Source organism: Balaenoptera borealis, assembly GCF_965194805.1.
Source record: "Balaenoptera borealis genome assembly, chromosome: 16".
Taxonomy (NCBI): domain Eukaryota; kingdom Metazoa; phylum Chordata; class Mammalia; order Artiodactyla; family Balaenopteridae; genus Balaenoptera; species Balaenoptera borealis.
Window position 1 is genome coordinate 68,804,603 of NC_138872.1, and position 13,243 is coordinate 68,817,845.

A 13,243-nucleotide genomic window follows, 5' to 3' on the forward strand; every position below is an offset into this window, starting at 1 on the left:
AGATAAGTATAGTAAGACCTTAGGTGTGTACACAGGGAGAAACAAAACAACATCTGTTAAAATTCATCTGTGTCCCACTGCCTCTGCCTGGACCAGCAAACATTTATTTACCAAACATTTGCTTCTCCATCTCCATGTGAATTGCCTTCCTTACTTTTGAAGTCCCAGATCCCTACCCCTAACATCCTCTTCTGTCTTAAACTGAAGATTGTATTTAAGGTGAGGATTTCAGTCATTTTAGTAAATTACTCAATTTTCCTGGGTCTCTCGCATGTATACATGTTATTAAATTTTGTTTGGTTTTCTCCTATTACTCTGTCTCATGTCAGTTTAATTCTTAGACCAGCCAGAAGAACCTAGAAGGGAAGAGAAAAATGTATTCCTCCTTGACAGCCTCTTCTTCTGTTACCTGTCTTTTGTCAGTTTAATTTGCACAGCCCCATCCACTCAGTCGAAGAGGGTAGAGGAAAAGTTTTTTCCTCCCCTATACTGCAAAATGCGAATCACAATAGAATCCACCTTACTGGGTACAGTAAGGATTAAACGAGGCAAATGCTTGTGTAGCACTTAACACATGACCAGCTCATAGTCAGTGCTTAATAAGTGAGAACTTGTTAGATAATTACCAATACTACTGTTGATGAAAAATCAATCAGTCAATCTAGAAAGAAATGGAACATTGTATTCCAGCCAAACTGAGGATCCAAGCTCAGTCATATAATTTTTTGAGACAAAGGGATTGCTGTACATTAAATGATGTATTATTGACAGTTTACGAAATCTAGATCTACATGTATAATACAAAGCAAGTAGTGGGTCTTGGGTCATCATGGCCCCTTACAAGGTTAAGAAAGGTTATCTCCTAAGGAGTTGTGACCCTTGATGAAATTAAGAAGGAATGTGATCTCCTAAGGAGGTCTGGTTAATGCAGATGCACAATACACACCAAACAGGAGGGAGGAAGCCCAAATGGGCAAAGAAACATTTTATGTTTAAATTTTTCTCGTCTTGCCATAAAACATGAATTTTATTTCATCATTAGCCCTCTGCACCTCCATCCCCAGCCCTGGTATCTTTGCCTCTTAGGGTTCCAGGACAATTTTGAGAAGGGAAAACAGCCGAGTCACAGAAACTTAACCAATTTTATTAACCACAAGGAAGCTGGTATCGACAAAAGATTAATCAGTTGATCTAAGAAAGAAATGGAAAATTTTATTCACGCCAAATTGAGGATTATAACCTGGGAAGAGCATACCAGAAATCTCCAAGAACTGTTCTGCCCATTGAAAGTCAAGGCACAGTTATGTAAGTTTTTTGAGACAAAATGCTGTACATTAAATGACATATTATTGACAGTTTACACAATCCAGATGTAAGCATCATTATGGCTCCTTATAAAATCAACAAGGAATGTTATCTTTTAAGGACTTGTCTTGTTGGTGCTATGAGAATGTTGCTCCTTATGGTTGAGCAGGTGTTTCTGCCGATGCGGGAAGTTTGCTCAATGCATAATGTAGGTACACAACACACAGTAAGGGGAGAGAAGAGGCCAAAGGGCAGAGAAAACTTCTCATGTTTAAATTTTTCTTGTCTTGCCATAAAATATGAATTTCATTTCACACTGGCAACCTCCACTCCAAATACCTCTCAAGAAGGGGAACTTCTACAACCTAAATCTGATAATCTTTTCTTCAAACCTACCCTCTCCCATCACGTAAGGAGACACTTCCTTTTATTTTTTATTTATTTATTTATTTTATTTTTTGGCCACACCTCACGGCTTGTGGGATCTTAGTTCCACAACCAGGGATTGAACTCGGGTCTACAGCAGTGAAAGCCTGAGTGTTAACCGCTGGACCACCAGGGAATTCCCAAGACACTTCCTTTTAGCAGGGAGCCCCAGGGAGCTGGCTTCTATTTCCCAAGCCTGAGCCACTCTCGGGCACCCCGTGGTCAATGTGTCCATATTGCCATCCCAGCTATAGGAGATTCACAAGAAGTCTTGTGCTTTGAAGTGTCCCAGCTTACCTACATTTTACATATCAAGAGGGAAGAGGAAATCATTATTGGTAAGAAAGATAGGGGAAATAGCAGAGGTCGGATATTCTAAAGCAATTAGTTGGGACAACAGAAGGAACAAAAGGAAAGACATTATGCAAATGGAGTCCATTCCATCCCTCAGAAGATAATGTCCTCTTTGAACACAAAGGAAGGCTTTTAAAGCAGCCCAGTTCATTCCGATTCTGTTCAAATATTAAGCTTCCTCATAATTAATATTAGGCCTGGGTAGCGTCAGGGCTCCAATACTTTAACACTTTCATATTCCCCAGTAATGATGTTAGTATTCACTCTATTAGATTTTAAATATTTCACAACATTGGGCAGGAGTCAGTACAGTCATCAATCTTATATTTCTACAAAATAACTCAAAACTGGCATGAGCCCATACCTCTCTTCTTTTTTTGTAGGTTTCCCCTATATAGTCTTCTGAGGGCTACTAAATGGCGGGGAGGGGATCTTCGATAGGAATCCATTCTCTGATTTCAGTTACTTTAGGAGGAGAAAGCAAGGTGTTACTGAACTCAGGGCACCATTCAAAAGCCAATACTTGAGTACTGAGTGTTGGTTGGAAAGGAAAGTTGCCTTTTTCAGGAGGCTGGCAACCTAGGGAGAAGGTAGACTTGTGTCCAAAAACCATCTCCAAAGATTCTGCTCAACCATGAAAGCTTTTAAAAGGAGAATCATTTGGGGAGTGGGACAGAGTCTTCGACATCCTTCACTGTGTACAGACTTTCTTCTGATTGGTTGGTGACGAGGTAACAGGGTGGTGTTCCAGGAATCTTGTGCTCAGCCTGAAGTCACCATCCTCCACCTAGGTGGGGGCTTAGTTCCTGCAGAACTCAAAGGTATTTTGTTATGTATATTCCTTGAGGAGGAACCAGGACCCTGCTTTTTTTTTTAATTTTATTTTTGGCCTTGCCATGCGGGATGCAGGAATCTTAGTTCTCTGACCAGGGATCGAACCCATATCCCCTGCAGTGGAAGCACGGAGTCTTAACCACTGGACCACCAGGGAAGCCCCTGCACTACTGTTCTTGACTCCTCCTCCTTAGTTTCTGCATTCCCTCCCTTCCCTGATAAGCAACTGTTTGAATCTGCCCTTTTGGAACTCAGGGAAGGTCAAGGAGGCTGAATGAAGCCTATTTCCTACAAACAAGAAATGGGGGAACACTGAAAGGATATATACCCAGGAGGGCACCACAGGGTCCTGCTCCGTTTCAAAGGCACAGTGGAATTGGAAAATATCCCCTCTACCCTTGCACCCTTCCTCCATGGGACCAGCACTCTTCTTTCTCTCCATGTGGAGAAACCAGGAGAAATGGAGATCAGAGCTCATCCCTCCCATCAGCAGAAGAGAGCAGAGAACAGTAGACGTGTTACCAGAAGGGGGACCCCTTCCAGGGCCTGAGAGTGGGCTCTTGTCTAACACTTGGAAATGAATTGTCAGAGGAAACATATGTACTGACAAAGCAAAAGACTTTATTAGGATGGGGTGCCCGGGAAGAGAGCAGTAGGATATAGGAACCCAGGAGAACCTCTCTGCCATGTGGCTTGTAGTCTCAGGGTTTACGGTGGTGGGGTTAGCTTTCTAGGTTGTCTCTGGACAATCATCTTGCCTGTGAAACTGAGCAGGACCCTATGGGGCTCCTGGGCACGGAAGCCTTCTGTGTCCCCCATTTCTTGTTTGTAGGAAATAGGCTTCAGCCTCCATGACCTTCCCTGAGTTCCAAAGGGCAGGTTCAAACAGTTGCTAATCAGGGAAGGGAGGGGATGCAGAGACAAGGGAGGAGCAGTCAAGAAACAGTAGCGCAGCCTTGGGGCAGGGTCCTGGTTCCCCCTCAAGGAACATACATAACAACATCTTTGAGCTCTTTTGCAGAATTAAAACCCCCAACAGGGACTTCTCTGGCAGTCCAGTGCTTAGGACTCTGTACTTCCAATGCAGGGGGCATGGGTTCAATCCCTGGTCTGGGAACTAAGATCCCACATGTCGTGCAGTGCAGCCAATAACTAGTAAATAAATAAATAAATAAATCCCCCAACAAATGGAAGATGGTAACTAACTGATGACGCATTCTTCATTCCAGAGAGAAGGTCACAGTTTGATAACTTTGAGAACAACAGAAGCTCATCAGGAGACCACCTGAGGCCGGATTAAAGGATTGTAGGCCCTGCACACACCCAGATCCTTATCAGCAACCCTGCCCTTGAACCACTGCTATAAAACTCCTTACCAAATCCCCCTGGTTTGGGACACACAGTTTTGAGGGTATTAGCTGTGTCCCCCTTTGCCTGGCAAAGCAATAAAGCTATTGTTTTCTATTTCACCCAAAACTCTGTCTCTGAGATTTGATTCAGCACCTGTGCACAGAGGCCAAGTTTCAGCATCACCTGTGCCCGTATTTGGTCCGATTTAAGGCCTTTCCTGGTGGCGCATGGATTTCTCAGTCAAGACGGTTTCCAGTGCGAGGGTTTCTGGGAGGTGGGCAGGACATATTATGGCCTGGCATCTCCCTCCCTCCTTTTGGCCCCTCCAAAATTCTTTTGGCTGACAGTAGCTTGTCAGTTCCATGTTCCTTATTGGGACCTCCTGTTGTGAGATAACTCGTGCAAGTGGTTATTATCCTGCCTGGCCAGGGCCAGGTAGTTTCAGTCAATGAATGGTTCCCTAACAGAGGGATAGCAAATTTTAAGGAAAGGACATTTGGTGACATTAGCAGGCTTCAGAGTGGGGAGGAAAATAGGAGAGGATTAGGGGACAGACAATGTCCATGTACTGGTGTACCACCCACCCATTGTTGACACCCTTCCTTGACAGCCCACATTGCTGTCCATTACCGACCTCAGCTGTCACAATTCAAAGTCAAGGCAGCCCTTCAAGCAGTGACAGTTCCAAGGGAGGTCTTCCACTTACAGTCCCCTCAACCCATCCCCCAAGTTACCAGGCACCCAGGAAGTTTTGTGTTTTTATCCATCCCAGGGATTTACCCAAGAGTTGTTTACCTCCTTTGAGCCCTTAAGAGCTCTTCTTTCACTCTTCCAGGAAGATGGGGCGATTCACCCTTTAAAGGTACCTGGATTATTCCTAGAAGGTCCCATAGTCACCTGGAAACTTCTCCTTAAAGACTGTGATTACTTCCACTTCCCAGACAATAGAGCTTGATTTCCTCCAGAGGGGCCCAGAGCATCACAATACAAAGGCCCAAGAGTGACAGCATGACCTTCTGTTACCTCTCCCACTAGGGCAGAGAAAATGACCCTAATTTCTGGCATGGCATCTGCCACATACACCAAAGCTGAGTTCTCTTCAGAGACAGCCTTGGGTGTGTTAGGATTTCAGTTGCCTGGCAGGGAATTTACCCCATAGGTTTCACCCTCTCTGTGCCCTTCCAACAGGATAGAAACCAAGTCTTTCACTTGCCAGTAGGAGATAAACAACTAATGTGGAAACCAGACTGGGAGGGGAGAACAAATGTATGTTTTCTAAGTCCAAGCACAAATGCTTAAGTCTCAAGAAAGTATTCCTCTCCTTTGTCCACTAATACTCCCTTTATTATTATTATTATTATTATTTTTTTTTTTTTTTTTTTACAGTAAGCCTCAATCTTTATTTTTACAGAGAAGGCATATAATGTAAGATGAAAACAAGTAGGACCAAAACATTCTGGCAGGGAAAAATATTCTAAAATATAACCAAGCTGAGGTTGTAATTATAAATCAGTCACTTTCTGGGCAGCAAGGTCTGATTTCAGCTGAACCTCAGCTAATTTCAAAGTCATTTCTCTGTAAAGGGCACCACTCACTTTTAGGTTCGTCCCCAACATTTGCTTCTTTTCTCTCTGAAGTTCTTTTCTGTAGGGATGGATGCTTTCCTCTATGTCTGATAAGGCAGCCACATCACCACTACTCTTTGCTTGCTTCACAACTCTGCACCAAGTTGCTTTCAACCTTAACTAAGGCAGAAGAAAAAGAACCAAGCGTAACAAATTCCTTCTCCAAAGCTAATGCCAAATGACCAATTAGGAAATCCTCACTTCCTAATTTTAGATATTTGAAGAAACTGTTTATAGGGAGAACTCTGCTGAGATTATGAAGGCACTGGAACAAAACTGTTTGATTCCTGGAATAGACTATTAAAATCCCTTCAAATGGTGTTCTTTGTTTCCAGTTGAAGAGTGTCCCATAGAAACTTCCTGGCCTTTTGCAAAAGCAAATTTCTGGAAATTCTTTGATAACTTCACATTCCATGTGTTCTAAGAGCCACACCTTCATTGAAGTCAGAGCATAGCTGGGTGATATGATTTGAAAACAAGCTCTCTGCCAGGCCGCAAGAAGCGCAAAGAGATCTTCCATGTGTTCTATAGGTTTCTTCTTTGGAAATGTCAGCAGGTATTTCCCACTTGAAAGATCTTCTAGACTTGAAAAAATTCTGCCACACTGAACATAACGAGTTGCAGAATGGTTACCATTCTCTCTCTCTCTAATTTGTAGCAGCACAATGCAACAAAAATTACTGAATGCTAAAAGTGGTGAAAGAGATGTTACAGCAGTAATCATCTGCACATACTCTTTCTCAGATGGTTGTACACAAACAATGCTTTCCTCTTTCTCTTCCTCTTCCTCACTATCAACACTCAACTTGATTTTTTTTACCTCTGATCCTATTTCATATGGCACTGAGCCTGGTACTGGGGAAGATTTCCTACTCAACTTGATCACCCTATTTTGACACTTAATGAGCGGAAAGCTGGAGTTAGGGGCTTGATCCATTGACAGCGATAAAGTCACATGATTCAGGAACACCTTCAAAGAAGATGTGGTTTTCACTCCAACAACCAAGCTATCTTCTATTACACGATACCATATCTTCTCTACCAGCTGTTCTGAATCTTGAAAATTATCTGATAACTTTTCATCAAAGGTATAGACAGGATTTTCTTCTTCACCACAAAGAGTGACAAGACATTCCTCCTCTGCACTTGATGTACTATCATCTTTCCCTTGAAACAGGTTCATTAAAGCCTTGTAAGATTTTGAAATAATTTTTTCCTTAAGCAAGAGATGCTGCTGTAATTCCTGAACAGAAAGCAAACCAACCTTTCCAGAACTTTTCCATGTATATGTTAAGGTATGCTTTCATTCTCCTCCCCATAAACAAAACCTACCCCAAACCAAATACAGGAGCACACTGCACTGCGTGACACCGAATCTTGCTTTCCTGTTCTTATTGTGATCTCTTTCATACATGCAGAAGAGTGTGCAAGACAAAAAAGCCTCCCTTTATTATTATATTATGTATTATTATATACTAATTATATTTATATTACTTGTAATTATATTAGTTATTAGCTATAATATTATATAGTATTATTTCCCTTCTCCTCCTGGAGTCTGTCCAATATACCACATGCCCCTTCCTCAAGCATAGCTTACCCCCACCCCATAAAAATAAAGCCCCATGAGACCCAGGCTGGTCTCATGTGTTACAAAATGTGCCATCTCAAGTGCCTCCTGAATGTGAAGAGATTTCTCCCCGGCTCTGTATGCTGGTGGAAAGGGTGAGCTTTGATACTTTCTTCTAGTTTTTCCAGGTGGTGAGAAAGAAGAGTCCTGGTCCCATGGATGAGGGGTGCAGGGACAGATGGGGGCAGCAGGTATTTCCACCTTAGGCAATGGCTTGTTATCTCCTAAGGTAATTGAAATCAGATGTGAGGTTAATTTCCCTTGTGTAAACCACTCCCATTTAGGCTACCTGAAAAATGTGTTTGTCTCTTAAGAATTGACCTTGGACTTCCCTGGTGGCGCAGTGGTTAAGAATCTGCCTGCCAATGCAGGGGACAAGGGTTCGAGCCCTGGTCCAGGAAGATCCCACATGCCGCGGAGCAACTAAGCCCGTGCGCCACACTACTGAGCCTGCGCTCTAGAGCCCACGAGCCACAACTACCGAGCCCTTGTGCCACAACTACTGGAGCCCGCGTGCCTAGAGCCTGTGCTCCGCTACAAGAGAAGCCACTGCAATGAGAAGCCCGCGCACCGCAACGAAGAGTAGCCCCCACTGGCCGCAATTAAAGAAAGCCCACGCGCAGCAACGAAGACCCAATGCCACTGAAAATTAATTAATTAATTAATTAATTTTAAAAAAAGAATTGACCTTGACCTTATCCCTTGAGAAATAACAAATCTGGCCTTATTATGTTAAAGGCACAGCAAGCCCTCTTTTGACTTGGGTTTTATTACAGTGAAGCCACACGTTTATGGAAAGTGCCTCTACTTACCCTCCAGATCGGTTATTCTCAATGCTGGCTAAACATTAGAACTACCTTAGGAGCTTAAAAAAAAAAGCAAAAAACCTATTCCCTATATAGAAACTCTAAACATACATTTGCCCTATATCCCAACAATTCCACTTCTAATTATATGCCTAAGAAAGATGAGTGCACTGACAAGTGTGTGTACACCAAAAGACACATAAAAAAGGTTTATAGGAGGTTCGTTATGATAGCCAAAAACTGAAAACCACCACATTTCTATCAGAAATAGAATAGATGCATACATTGTGGCACATTCATCTGATGGAAAGAATAACTGCTGACTCCCACAAGGTGGATGAATCTCACGGACACTGTATTTAGGGAAAGAAGCTAAGATCCAAAAGACCACATGCTGCCTGGCCCCATTTCTATCTGTGAAGTTCAAGAACAGGCAAAATGAATCTCAGGTGATAGAAGTACCCTATCATGGGGAGCTGGGACGAGTTACTGCCTCGGAGAGGCATGAAGGAGTTTTCTGGAGGGGCTGGGAAGTTCTATAGCTTCATCAGGATGTTGGTAAATGGGTATAGATTTATGTAAAATTTCATTCTCCTGAAATCTTAAGATATGTGTAATCTCCTGTAATATACTATAGCTCAGTACAAATTTTTATAAAATAAGCAAACCTTCATAAAATACAAAATACCTAAGCCAGGACCCTCCTTCCCTGAGAGTCTGATTCAATTGGCTTTGAGGGGGGCCCAGACAAGGAGGTATTTTAAGAGTCTCATGGGGATCATTTTCCCAGCTTTACTGGGATATAATTGACATTTATAAGTTTAAGGCTTACAATGTAATGATTTGATATACGTATATGTTGCAAAATGATTACCACAATAAGGTTAATTAACATAGCCATCACCTTGTGAAATAAAATTCATATTTTATGGCAAGACAAGAAAAATTTAAACAAAAAATGTTCTCTGCCCTTTGGCCTCCTCTCTCCCCCTTACTGAGCATTGTGTATCTGCATTATGCATTAATCAGACCTTCCCACCAGCAGAAACACCTGCTCAACCATAAAGACCAGCATTCTCCTAGCACCAACAAGATAACTCCTTAAAAGATAACATTCCTTCTCGAGCTTGTAAGGGGTCACATGACACTTAGGTCTGGATTGTGTAAATTGTCAATAATACGTCATTTAACGTACAGCCCTCTGTCTCAAAAAACGTATATAACCGTGCTTTGACCTCTAACAGGCAGAACAGAGCTTTCTGCGATGCTGTTCCCAGGTTATAATCCTCAATTTGGCTTGAATAAAATTTTCCATTTCTTTCTTAGATCAACAGATGACTTTTTCACCAACACCTCATATAGTTACAATTGTGTAATAGGGAATAACCTTGGTATACTATTACAGGTTAATCACTAACTTGTTGCCCATAAGCTATGGGCAATTTACATAATGGCCCATCTCTGGGAACCCTGCGTCCCAGGTAATGAGCATTATGCTAAAATACCTTTGTTTACCTCACAGGAAACGTTCTGACCAGGCCCACCTGTGAATGACTACAGGAAGGAAGAAATTAGCACATCCCCTCTGGAAGTTGACTGGAACCAGGAAAAGTTTGACTTTACTCCCTCCCCTTTTAGTATAAAAAAAGCCTGAATTCTAACTCAGGCAAGATGGTTCTTTGGGACACTAGTCCACCATCTTCTCACTCTGCTGGCTTTCTGAATAAAGTTTCTATTCCTTGTCCCAACAACTCGTCTCTCGATTTATTGGCCTGTCACGCAGCGAGCAGTACGTACTTGGACTCGGTAACGTGTGTTTAAGAACTTTTAAGATCTTTTCTCTTAGCAACTTTCAAATAGACAATACAGCATTGTTAACCATAGTGACATGCTGTACATTACACCAGAGGATTTTATACACAGCCTGCTTTGAGAATTCTGACCCAGATAAGTGGACCTATCTATGCTCAGATAGATTTTCTCTGACCCTGTGGAGAACCCTTACAATCGTGGGGAGAAGCGGGGAGCATTTTGGCCCATGCAGGAATCTGGTCTACTGGACTGAAGCCGGTGACTTGGCCTTAATTCCTAAGGAGAGTGTCTCACTCCTCTGTGTTTCAAATCTAATCATTTAGGTGAAGCAACGAAGGCAGAGGAGACCTACCCCCAGGAAGCCAGCCTCAGAGGCACTCAACCTTTCTGTTGCATGGGAAAGAAGAAAGGCCCTGAAAAGAGAAGATCCAGCCTACCAAGCTGCAGGTCTTGCCTCTCCAGTGATTCCCAACCTTGGCTGCCCAGTGGGATCATCTGGGGAGCTTTGAAAAATCCCAATGCCCAGGCTGCACTCCAGACTCTCTGGGGGTGGTCCAGGCATCAGCATTTTGTAAAGCTCCCCAGATGATTCCACTGGGCAGCCAAGGTTGAGAACCACTATTCTTAGCCCTACAGCCATAGGCCACACCCACACATTAAAGCACAGTGACCTTGGCCACTGTCCAAGAATCTGACCCCACTCCATCAGCATTGCCTTCTCTTGGAGAGAGATGGGAACAGGAAGGAGGAGGGCCTGAGACCTCCTCCCCTCACCAGCTCTGGGGAAGGTACTGTTCTAGGTGTCGTGCAGCTGGAACATACAGACTCTTCCTCAAAAGCCCTGCAACCTCGCAGCTGGAGGACACAACCTCACCAGCCACTTAGTGGACGTGAACATTTTTCCATTGTGCCGGATTGTTCTAGTAGCCTGGTTGTACAGGGGTCCATGCTTCCCAGAATCACCTTCCCTGAGTGGTTCCAGGTTAGAGCTGCCCAGAGTGAAGCAGCCCCCATTGAATGTTCATGGCGGTGAGAAACAGATGCTACTAGGTTCCAGTTTGCCCTGGCTCTGCTCTCTGCACGCTGCCTTCAGCCCTTCTCCTGAATGCCGGCCCTGCTGACCCGCAGTGACACAATCACCACAGGATGCTTCACTGCAAATGCACAGAGGCAGCAGCTAAAGAACCAACAGCTTCCCATGGGTTTCTACACCTGCTCCTCTATGGTCTCACTCCTAGAGCTGGACGTGGCCAGCTGCCGGGCTTCCTGACAATCTCTGACTCATTCACCTGTGTCCTTGCTTCAAGTGAGCACCTTTTCTGATCCCTCTACGCCCTTTTTTTGAACTTTTAATTTCCCAGTTCCTCCCACAGTTGGGTACGGTCAAATTCTTTTAATCCCTGATAACCTAACATTCATCATGGTTCTGCTTTTCTGATTCTACCCTGATGGACACATCACAGAAGGGCAGGAGGGAGCCTTCCAGGATGTTGGAAATGTTCTATATCTTGATCTGGGCCGTGATTACACAGGGACTATAGGTATATATTTTTTTAATTAATCAAACCTTTTTTTTTTCCTTTTTTTTTTAATTGGAGTATAGTTAAACCTTATTCTTTTTAAAGATTTTTTGGACATGGACCGTTTTCAAGTCTTTATTGAATTTGTTACAATATCGCTTCTGTTTTATGTTTTGGTAGTTTGGCCGCGAGGCATGTGGGATCTTAGCTCCCCGACCAGGGATCGAACCTGCACCCCCTGCATTGGAAGGCGAAGTCCTACCCACTGGACCACCAGGGAAGTCCCTCAAACCTTATTCTTAAGGTTCAGTGAAAGCACAGCAATAGACTGAGTGCCAACCCATTCAGGCCTGGACCACAGACCCCCAGCCCCACGCCTGCCTGCTCACCTCCTCCCAGGCCCCAGCACGTCTCTCTCTGCTGCTGCCGCGGCTGCTGCCACTACTGAATATGCAACAGTCCTTCTAAGGACTCCTCTGCCTGCTGGCTCTGACAATAACAGATCATGATTACAAATGGCTTTAGACTGAAGAAAGATCTTTGGTCTTCATTAAGGTTTATTTGTGACTGTTCCAGTGGTGGTTTCTGAGGGAAGAGAAAGAATGCCGATGGTAATTAGGTCCTCCTAATTGCAGTAGCTGCTGATTGCCTGTATTAAAAACATTTGAGGAAGTGTAGCAATTAGAGCTTCGGGAAATATTTTAAAACAAAGTGTAAAGAGGCCTCAAAGTGCAAGGATGTAGAGAGGCAGCCAGGAGCCCCCGCCCGGCTGGAGTAGACCCTGAGTAACCCTAGATGGCTGAGCCCCTCACCCCCGCACGATGGTTGTGACGGTCTCAGGAAGAAGAGGCATGTTTCCTCCAGTCACCCTCCAGACGTGGCTATGAATCAGCCCGTGGAGACACAACTTTACAAACAGGATCATAATGCCAGGCACATATTAATATACATATATACGCATTAGCCTGCCAAATCCACACAACAAGCTACAGCATTGTTCCCATTAAAGATGAAGAAACTAAGGTCTTCACTGAAGGAGAAAGTAGAAAACTTTCCAAGGTCATGTACACAGCAGGTGGCAGACCCCGACTCAAGGCACATGCCCATAACCAATACACTATTCCATGTCTTGCTCATTCCCAAAGCCCTGGATTCCTCTCACCATCAGCACCCCAGCAAGGCAAGCTTGCTTGTGAGTTCACACCACCCCCTCCCACCAACACTTTATCGTGTCTCCTTCCAGAACCACTTCCAAGTCCTCTTGCTGTCTCTCAGCCCTCCACAGACCTGCCCAGGCCCCTCCCCACATGTTCCCTGAGAATGAGCTCTCAGAATTTCTAAACTCCTCTTCCCAGGAAGATCAGAGGTCCAAGGTCTTTCATCTGTCCCTGCATTTCTACCTCAAAGAATTCTAATCACGCTCATCAATCATCTCGAAAAGTCTCCAATCTACCAACCAAACTTTCCTTTTCCTCTGGCCTCGTGGTCCCCCGTTACGCTTAAACAGGAATGTAAGTAACATGAGGGAAGAGATTTGGGTCTGTTTTCTTTCCTGTTGTAACCCTGGTATTTAGAAGAGTG

The 13,243-nt window shown here is 43.8% G+C and overlaps 1 pseudogene across 1 annotated transcript; it reads right to left on the bottom strand.

Moving 5' to 3' along the window:
- Positions 1-253: 253 nt before the first annotated feature.
- LOC309614333 (Fanconi anemia group B protein pseudogene) lies at positions 254-12,911 on the bottom strand (annotated as a pseudogene). Its single transcript has one exon. The product of its transcript is annotated as a Fanconi anemia group B protein pseudogene (transcript).
- Positions 12,912-13,243: the final 332 nt, after the last annotated feature.